Consider the following 10,943-nt stretch of genomic DNA (forward strand, 5'->3'; position numbering starts at 1 on the left):
ATTGAAGCCCACCCAGTGCTGGCAGTCAGGAGAGATTCCACCTTCAGGAAGTATTGATGGCCTGCGTAGCTGGGACTTTCACAGCTGGATTCCACTTTATCAGCACTTGAGGAAGGCATGCATGTCTGATGGGTCTGTGGTAGTGTCACAGGAGCAGCCCTCGAAGAAAGATATCTGCAATACAACAAAAGTACTCCCAATCACACTGGAAAGTACTTGAAAGCTGACTGGGTTTTGCCTGGGTTGTACAAAGCAATCCAAAGACTGCAAGGGTCCATAGGGACACTTCTACTGCACCCTAAGACAAGCAAAGCACTTCTATCCATTTTCTATAGGATGTGCACACCCTTAATGCTGCCTTCCTTTCTCTAGTAGTAGAGAACGGTGGATGTCGCTTTGGGACTCTGAAAGTGGAGAGAAACTGTTAGCATTATTTAATGCTGAAAGTATCCTGTTAGCAGCCTTTTGACAAGTTTTTGGGAGCATTTGGAAAAAGTGAAAGCCCATTTGCTCTTTGATAGCTCTGTGGATGATTTTCTTTATCACATTCATTCATTCAACTTTGTGCCCATTTCCTGCTCCCACTCCTGGGTACCTGGAAATGTTCTGTAATATGGAAGAGAAACAAAGGAAGGAATAATTCTGCTATATCTGAATCGTGCTGAAGCTTTCACATCTCTCAATGATACTGGAAAATAACCAAGACTGTTCTGTCCAACCCAAGTTAGCCCACTGAGCACTTTAGGCCTGCTGGACTGCCATATCTTAGCAGCAGTAAAATCAAGTTAGAAATATTAAATTCAGTGGTATTGTTTGGTGATATTCCTTATATTTGTTTGATATAGGTTATTTCAACCTTATTTTCCTGACATCTTAAAAATCTAAGATTATATAAACTTTAAGTCTCTTTCAGCAGTTGAAAAACTAAAAGGCAAATTAGCCAGAAAAAAACCACAACCAAAGTATTTTTATGTGTAGTTGTTTTAATATTTGAAACCTGTCAGGTACACTATAGGCTTTCTTTAGTAAATTTATCAGAGATAGATAATAAAACAACCACTTGAGGTTCCCCCTCTGCATCTTTTGTTGGTAGACCAACTAAAGATGTTTGCAAATGTACTTGCCTACAAGATACACCCATGCTAGGCTGTTTGCTCCATTCACTCCACTCTTCTTATTTTGCTATTTTTGCTAGGGTGTAACTGTGACACCTTTTCTCTTGTACTTGCCTTTCTTTCCTCTCCTTCCACACTTACCTTTGTTCTAAACTTCATAAAATTTATTCATGTGCAGTACATTTTCATGTTTCTTGCTCATACTGCATGAAAGAACTTCAGTCTTTTTGTTCATTGGCTTCTTTTTCAACCAAAATGCTGCTTGTTTTGGGCTTTCTTGCATGTATCTTTCACTATGAGTCTTGAATGGTGATTTAATGAAACTGCAAAACTTCAGAGACAAATCTGTAGCTATCCTGTTTTTACACAGCTCTAGTTGTGATTCTAATGGCTGTTGTAAATAGTATCACTATTGTCAGCCTCTCTCTTGGAGGTGCTTCCTCAGCTAGGAAATTGTACCCTTTAATACTGAATGCAGACTGAGGGAAGAATGTGTTTTGAGTCTGGCATTTGTTTCTGAACACATGTATGCTTTCTTTGTATCAAAAATAGCTTCTTCCTCATGGTTAACGCTAAGCAAATTGAATTCACTAACAGGAATAACTTCTATGTGAAGGCCTGTGCTTGTATTTCTCAAAGATCTTTGTCAGGCTCAAAAGTGTTACACTTTTTTTTTGTTTTGTTTTGTCTGTGATCATGCTTGCTTTGTGGAGCAGGTTTGTCTTTTGGATGCCCCATGGTCTTTCACAGATTAATACAGTGGGCACTGGACTTGGTAATGAAGTTTGGAACTTGAGAGACCTTGAACTTGAATAGGGCAGGTGTATGTAAATTCCTTATTGGAACAAATGTAGAGCAGCCATCATGGGTTAGATGGACCATCCAGCAAAGTAACTTCCAGGAGTAGGCACTGAGAGAAGGGTAGATATGAAACAAATATATATGACATTTTATTCAAATCTCAGAACTTCAAGCTTTTTTAGCTCAAGAGATTTTCTCTCTCAGAGCAAGAGGTTTCTTCTCTCTTTTTAAAAACTCTCAGGATTTGTCTTCCAAGTACTTATCCAACTTCTCCTTGGATCCTGTTCCTAGGACTCTATGCCACAGATGAACTGAGCACTGCAGGAAGGGTTTGTGGGTTGATCTTAAGCTCTGGAGCCAGAATATGTTGTTAGACAAACGTTATCTGTGGTCTGAGGAGTGTGGTTATTTCCATTTGCTGCAGCTGACCTCAGCCAGGACACTGTTATGACAGCTGCTTTTACATGGAGATCGACTGCTTTTGCACCTCAGAAAAAGTCCAGTGTAGGAGTAATCTGAAAATAGCAGTGTTTTTGTAGACAAATACAGCCTGCATGCCAGCAGCTGTGGTGCCTGCTACCAACCTTAAAGCAAGCTGGAGGAGTCTAGACAACTTGTTAGTGAAAACTTGGATGCTCTGAGAATTTCCAGTGTTCCACTACTTTAGCACCATTGTTCTTAACATCTCCTTGAGATTCTCTGAACATTTGCAAACAAAAGCAAGTGCAGCCTCTCAGTGGTCCTTAAAAACTAGGAATCCCTACCACCCCTGTCTCAGGTGGAAAACTTTGGAGAAGTTTAGCCACCCTAAGTTCTAGGATGCAGCAGAATCTAGAATCCAGACACCCTACCTATCACCCAAATCTTTGAACAGTTGTTTCTGTTGATTCTTGCCTTTTGCCAGAAGAATGCCAACCTGTAATCTACAGATCACTATAGAGCCAAGGTTCTCAATTGCACTAATTGAACCACTTAGTTTGTTGCAGTAAGTAGGCATATGTTAATTGCTGTCTGGAGAACTGGTCTCTTCTTTCTTTATTTTATTCCTGCTGAAGACAAATGAAATATTTGATTTCCTGTTCTAAGAAGACAAGAAGATACTGTGCCTTAACTACTGTGTTATTTTGCAAATCTGGGTTAGCTAAGCATGCTAACACACATATTCCTTACAATGTGCAGTTCCCATAAATGCACAATATTAGGTGTTTGTGAACAAGAGAAGACATGCTTTTTCACACCTCTGCCCTGAGAGCCAAGCTGTTCATGCTCCATTTCCCTCTGGCTGAAGCATGATGTTTTTATGTACACCAAACACTTGCAGTAGCTGAACAGCCTGCATGCACTGAAGGACAGGCAGGAGGGCAGAGATAGTGTCCTATGTACAAAAGTAAGGACAAGAAGGGCAAATAATAGTTCTGTTTTCCTCTCCAGTGTTGTCAGGGAAAGACTGGTGAGGATCACTAACAGGCTGTTACTGATGGGTCATGTGAGTGTGAAATAATGGCTAGATGAGGTCTCTGACATTAGCAAGGAGAGATGTGAGTTTTAAGCAGTCTACCTCACTGCTGTAAAAGTTGCTTGCTTTTATTCAAGGACGCTATTATCAGAATGTTTGCTAGGCAAAACAAAATCAAAGCCTACCATTTCAAGCCAAGATGAAGTGATTTAAAATTAAACATGTACTAGATAAGGTTGCAGAGTGTCCTAGTTGTTCTGTGCTCTCCATACTGCTTTCTCTTTCCAAAAGTCTCCAGAACTTTGCTGAAAAGAAGTAATATCCCTGGTAAGTATAGAGCTGGGATCTATTCCTAGATTGAAAACTTGTGAAAATAGAAAACGTAGATGAAAGAATTAGACCTTTCCCTTCACTTACCAGGGTATGGTAAGTGTACACTTACCAGTAATATGCAGTTGGACCTTTAACAATATTAATTTATCATGCCTTAATTTATCATGAACCACTGGCTGATTGTGAATATATTTTAAACCAATTCCTCCTCTCCTCTGAAAATGGGAAAGAAATCAGATTTCCCTGTGGACTGCACAACTTTAATTTGTTTGTAGTACTGAAGAAAGATTTGTTTAAACCAGGATTTTGGAATGCAATCACTGTTTATTTAGTATGAGAGCAGTAACTCAGTGTGAGTCAGCCAGCCTCTGCAAAGAGACAATTTTTGGCATTTACTGCACCACAGTCAAGAATTATTCTCTACTCCCTAGGTTTCAATAAATACAGTCTGCCCTGAAGTTAGTAATTTCATACAAGATCCAAGAGCCACCTCAGGCACTGAGAGAGCAGATCTCAGGGAGATGGACACAGCTTGGGACAAATATCAGTAAGACCCAACATTTGACCTTGGGGCTTTTATTTTTAAAGAGCTGAATATTGTGGGAAACAGAATTCTGCAGTGGCAAATAGCGAAAATACAACTGTCAGAGCAGGGCACTGGCATACTGGGGTTTCCACTTCTCTTTCCTACTTCTGAAGATTTGCTGAGATGAAAGTCGAGAGCTGTAACCAGACATTATTTTGCTTTTATATACCAGAGTCCTAATGCCCCATCTGCAAAAAGTAACACAAAAGAGACCCATTCTAAACTGTGGGGATTTCTCATGTTTTGTCTTTATTGTAGTTATGATGTTTATTGTGTTTCCCACGGGGAACTCTTATTTTTTTCTGTGTTTTACATTGCATTTGCTGATGCTGTATGCAAGTTGAGTTATCATGTAACTGTAGACTACACTTTGAGCTGCTGGTAATTTTTCACTTGGGCCATCTGGCCCAATGGGAGATAGTACAAGATTGTGTATGAGTATATAAAAATGGTTCTTTATAGAACCTCTTTTGCCTGAAAGCTCTCTAACTCAGCAGACCTGAGCAGCTTCTGGTGAAGGTCTGTTCCTTTTCTTCCCCAACCTGTGGTGATTACCACTTGCCCAAGTTTGTCCCATGGCAAACTTTCCTTTTTCGACAGCAGATAAACTTTGCTTCAATTTCAATACTTTGTCACACGCTGTATCCTGGAGGCAGGAAAAGCCTCCATCTCATGTGGTGGTGTTAGCCTTTGCCTAACTAATCCTTCCTATTGTGTATGGATTTTGGCATAGATGTGTGAGGAGGAAGTAGTGATTAAAAGTTTCAGTCTCTTCCTGGTGTGTGATTAATTGCAGCATCCCTCGAGACTATAAAGATTGAAATCAAGTGGTTCTTACTAGATGTTTATCAGTGTATCTGAATTACTGACTAACCTTGTAAATCAGTGTGAGTTACTTGGTTCAGTTTGTTCCCTTTGAAAGTCTGTTTTAAAAATTCAGAGAGAGAAAACAGGATTAAACTCAAGCTGCTCTGTATCTGGAACTCAGAAGGATTGTTGTTTAATGCTAAAGCCAAATGCTTTTACTCTAAAGCACAGATAGTATGCTAGAGAAAACTGTATTCTTCCATTTTGAAACTTCCTCTGTTTTTTTTCCTGTTTGATGCAGGGTTGTAATAAACCTTGACTTGTTCTGTTCCGATTATCATTTTCTTGCATCTACATCTTAGACTCTGAAAAACAAACTGCTTCATGGAATATGCAAAGCTGGTTATAAAAGTGAATTATATCACCAGTAGATGAGGTTTCAGATTGAAACAAACTACTGCACTCCAAAACTGGATTAACAATCTTTCATATTTGGGGGAACTCATTCAAGCATGTGAAGACCTTGTCAACATGGTCCATTAGTAACTTGGCACACAGATGAACACCTTCATAGATTTAATTTACTTAAAAGAGCTTTATTTTCAACTACGTAGCCTCCACCTCCAATGGAACAAAGGAGCGTTTGTGGATGTAAGGAGGGAGGGCAGGGCACAGTTTGGGAGACTTAGTGGAGTGCAGCTTTGCTTAGGTTTCAGGCCAAAGAAAAGGGCTTTCAGTGCTGTAGTAAGAAAGGAAAGAGAAAGACAAGAGTGTCTTCTGGGGAAATGGATGGGAAACCTCCACCTTCATAGCCTTCTATCACAAACCACTTCACTGTTTTTTTTTTAAACTCACCATTTCCAAACAGGTTAGATACCCTTCTGTCCTCTTTAGTTTATTCAGCCCTTTTGTCCCAGACTGTGTTACCTCAGACCACCTGCCTTCATCCTGTTGGATTTCTTTGTCATGATGTTACTGTAAGGATGCTGTTCAGGACTTGATATTTGTCTGCTGGCAAATCCCCAAGAAAGGCCATGAAATCTAGCTCTGGATGCCTTTGGCAACCACACCACACACTTGCTTCACTTAAATGGATGATGCGTTTAGCACTGGTAGTGGAAATACCTGTGTGGAAGTACCTGGCAGATCACCTCCATAACAGCCTCTCTGGGCTAGTTTCTGTTTTGAGGACCTCTAAACACTCTTTCAACCCTTGTGAAAGCCAGCATCTTTAACAGTGTATTAGAGAGATGGAGTAAAACTGAATTTCTCATGGCTTTGGTAATTGCTGTTGCTACCAGCTGCCTCTTGAAGATATTTAGTCCTGTGGACTTACATTACGTTCCAACCTGACAAAATTGATGCTTTTCAGAACAGATTGGTTATATTTTTATCCAACAGATAAATTAGTTGGGGGCAGAAAAGATATTTTGCTTTTCTATGATAGATGCTAGATATCTCCACGTGACATTTGGCTAGGAAAAACCTCTTCACCATAATGAGTGAGAATTTTCAGACTAGCTAGAGAATCAGTAGTGACTTGTCTTAAAATTACTATAGCAGAAATGAGGAAGAATTTTGTGCTGGCTTGCATGGGCAGTACTCTAGTAACTCTGGCTGTGGTGTAAAGACACTGACTCACAAACCTGTGTGGAGCAATTGAAGAAGTTAGAATCTCTGGTCCAGCAGACGATATGTCTCTGCCTCAGCTGCTGTGGTGTCCAGTTGAGGGTGTTAGCTGAAACCAGCTGATCTCAGGGTCATAAACTGGGCTATGAATTGTGACAGAAAGTTGCCACCATGAGTCCTACTGCTGGACTCAGCCTCTGGGGTACCACTTTTCTCTTAAATTATCAAAGGAAAAGTGGATAATGCCCTGTTCAATTCCCCACTTGCGCCTTTTCCATGATTTCGGGTGCTTAGGAAGAACAGAGGCAGAATGGCCTCTTACCTTTCCCACTATGGGTAGCATTGCAGTGCAATGCTAGGCACCAAACATATGCATATGGTGCACATATGATCAGAGGTCTCTTCTGGGTCCTGCAGAAAAAAATTCATGACTCTGCATTGCATCTGAGCTCTGAACTCTGTCCATTGCTTTCTGCATAGCTGATGAAAGAGTTTGAAGTTGTTCTGACTAACTGATTTGGTCACTGAAAGACTTTTTGTTTTTCTTTTTCATTCTGGAGACAATATGGCTCAGGAAAGGAAGCATTTCCAGTCAAGGTAGCAGAAGGCTATGATTCACCAATCCTGTGGTGCACACTGAAGCACCTTCCAGCTCTCTAGTTCTGGCTGTCTGAACATGTGAGCAGCAAACCATATGATGTGCTGGCCTTGATTTTTGTGTGCAGACAATCAGATGCCAGCCAGCCAACAGGGAAGGGAGGAGCAAAAGGGCAGATACTTGCATTCTGAAAATAAAACACTGGGTTTAGGCTTATTAGCATAAGTAAGTAACTAATAATATAGTAAGTATAACATACTATAAGATTTCTGTTGCTTACTCCTCTTAACTTCACCAGTCTTATCTATAAAACCACAAAGTATCAGCCAAAGAAAAGCGAAGATCATGGCAGTAGTCTAATAGCAAAGACAGCACTGGAATAACAAGGCTAATCACCTATTTGTTAGTCTTACTGTTTATTTTATTACAGGTCAGTGAACAAAAAACAGTCATGAGATGTTAATCTCTCTAGCTGTTTAATCTTAACCACCCCCTCACCATTGCTCTCTCAGGGGCTGAGCAGCAATATCCCCTCCTCCCCTCTTATAATGACCTCATTTCAAAGTACAGTTTCTCTCTGGTATGGCTTTTAAGGGGTCAGATTGATGCTGTTTTAGTTGGAATGAAATTTGCTCAGGTCCTGTCACTGGCTGCTGCCTATGGTTCTACTGAATTTGTTTCAGTGGAGATTCACCAGTTAATTTGTAATTTGTGCATGCATTGAGCTGTGATTAGTGACAGCCCATCTAGGGAATGGGGAGTTGTTAGGCAGCACAACATGGACATAAGAGGTAAACCATTAGAGACGTACAAATGGGGATTGGAAGATAGGTTTCAGTGCTACTTGGCATTGCAGGGAGTTGCTTTTTCTTACCAAAATAAGAGCAGGATAGTTAAAGTGGAGAGCTGAGAGGCACAGCCCACATCATCCTGCCCAATGCTGGATCATGTATAAGAGTTGCAAAGCACTCTGGAAAAGGGAAAGTGTGTATTCTCTGCCTCTGAAGTGCTGCATCCGCTCCTTGTCTCTGTAGAAGTGGCATAGTGAATTGAAGAGCAGTAGGGATGCACTGGGAGAGTGTAAGCTCCCGACGTACTGGCAGGAGGAAGCAGGAGAGAAGAAGCTAATGGAAGAGGAATGGATGTCTTAGATGCAAGATAAGAGGATGGAGAGGAAGGAATATCTGTGAAGATTTAAAAACAAAGAAACAAAACCCCAACTAAAACACAAGTTGCAAATGTATTACCGAAGCTAAGGTGGAAGACATCAGTTAGCTCACCTACAAATAAGTGAGGTACATGAAGTCTAGGTCTTTGTTATGTCTCTGCTTCATTTGCTTTCCTTACTTTTGAGTTTGTTCCAGGCTTCCTTGGAGAGATTCCTTGTTTTGCTTCTGTAGCTCCCTGCAGGATGCAAATGTTAATAAGCGCAAGCACAGCAGGCAGGGCTGAATCCATCAGGAGAGATGGGGACTGCAGGGCAGATCAGCTTCCCTCCTGCTGTGTGACATGTGAGGCACACTCAACTCAGGGCTGTGGGGGAGCCCCTTACTCTAGTTCGGCACATCCAGCGCTGCTGCTGGAATGCTTTCTTAGCTCTGTTGCTTAGTGGAGCAGTGGTAAACAAAAGGCTTTAGCAAATCATGGACAAATAGAAAGGCAGAACCTATTTCATGAACATGCTAGGCTAATCTGATATACTGGGTTCTTTATGAAGTGAAGTTTTTTGTTAATTACTTTAAAAGTACGCTTTCTTTTCACCTAAAAGTGATGGTAGTAAATGTTTTGGGTTTTGTTGTTGTTGTCGTGTTTTTTTTTTTTTTTTTTTTTTTTTTTTTTTTTTTTTTTTTCTTTTTTTTTTTTTTTTTTTTTTTTTTTTTTCCCAGGGATATTAGGCAGAAGAATGCTTTCCGTGTGTATATTACTGGAGTTGACATTCCAGCTCACGAGTGACACCTCCTGCCAATGTCATGCAATCCAATTGAGAATTGACACTCCTTAGTGCTACTAAGAAACATCTCAGGCTAAAGAGAGCTGAGGAGGGTAGACAAGACTGGGACATTCAGTGTTGCACTGCAGAAACTGTTTTACTGGCTTGTGTGAATTATCCAGACCTATTTTGTCACCCTGTTGTTTTCCTCTGGTCAGTGTGTCCCCTTGCTTGCCATCCTTTTCAGCTCTCTTTGCTGAATAAGCACCTTGTTTTTGATGTGCTGTTGGTGTCTGGTACTTGATGCCTTGGAGGAGAGAGAGAGCCTTGTATCATCTTGGGCGTACAGAGTGTCACCAGGCTGGTTTACAGACCTACTGCATGGGCCCACTTGCAACACACGGTTGGAGGTAAGAGGTTCTGGTTTCAAATTCTTTAATGCTCCTGAAATTACTCTCATTTTTTGCTGCACTTGAAAAGAAACAGGCAAGCTGTAGGTGGCTCTCATGGGCCAGTAGCATAACTGACCTTTGCAAAACTTCTAGTATTAGTACAGGCTTAAAAGCAACCAAATAATTGACAGACATAAAGGCTGATTCTACTGGAAACATGTAATCTTGTTTACCTCTACTTTAGGAAAACGCACCTTTTGCAATTGTCATGAATTTCAGGAGCCTGAGCTAGATGCCATTTTTAGGCTACAATGACAAAGCACCTCTACATCCCTCCCATCCCCCAAGAGAACAGGCACAGCCCAAGGTTTACACTGTCTTTTCCACATGCAGCTGTTGGAGCTCAGCAGGCTGTAACTTGGTGGCTCTGCTGCCTGGTGTTCCCTTGCCCTGGCTTTGCAGGAGTTGGGGTGAGACATGCTCACTCTGCTTCCAGGCATGCTTTGGAGCTTCAGGGGCAGTCAGCATGGCAGATGGATGCAGGGAGATCTTGAAAGGTTGAATCCAATGGTCCTGAAAGGACAACTCATAGACTCATACACCTCCAGAAACTACTTGCTAAGACAATGGGCACACTCTTCTGGCCAGCAGAAGTTAAGGTAAGTGCTTCAGCAGTCCTGGTGGATAAATGAGCACCATTTATAGTGTCCATCCCAACTGCCTCAAGGATGTGACTTAGACTACCTAAGTAACTATATATCTTAATAAAGCTAGCACATGATTTTCAAGGAGATTTAAGCCAAGGCTTAAAAACTGATAAGGGTTAACAGGAAATCTCCACCAGTTTACTTCAGTGGGGAAAAAAAATCCACAGAGACTGAATTTTCAGATGGGCTGGATTCCAACTCTTTGAGCCTAGGACTCTTAAGGAAGCATAAGCTGAATTCCAAGAGTTACTGTTAATTTTAAACAGTAGATTTAATCTCTTAAATGAATTAGGACTTTGCAAAATAAAGTATCCTTAGTTTCCCAGCTCATCATTTCCATTCCTTTCTCATAGAGTGGGAATGATCTTTATGATTAAAACAAAGCAGTGTTGCTGGCTGAAACAGAAACGGAAGAGCCTGATAACATTGGCTTATCTTCTTCTTCAGAAGATTTTTAACTTTGCTACCTTGCGGTCATTAAGGAAGTATCTCTGAGTCCACAAGGGCCAAGATCTAGGCAAGCGGACAGTAACATGAGCTGAGCAGAAATACTATTTCTGTTCTTTCTTTGTCTCTGCCTGCATAATAT

Source organism: Zosterops lateralis (assembly GCF_965231275.1).
Source record: "Zosterops lateralis genome assembly, chromosome: 7".
Lineage (NCBI taxonomy): Eukaryota > Metazoa > Chordata > Aves > Passeriformes > Zosteropidae > Zosterops > Zosterops lateralis.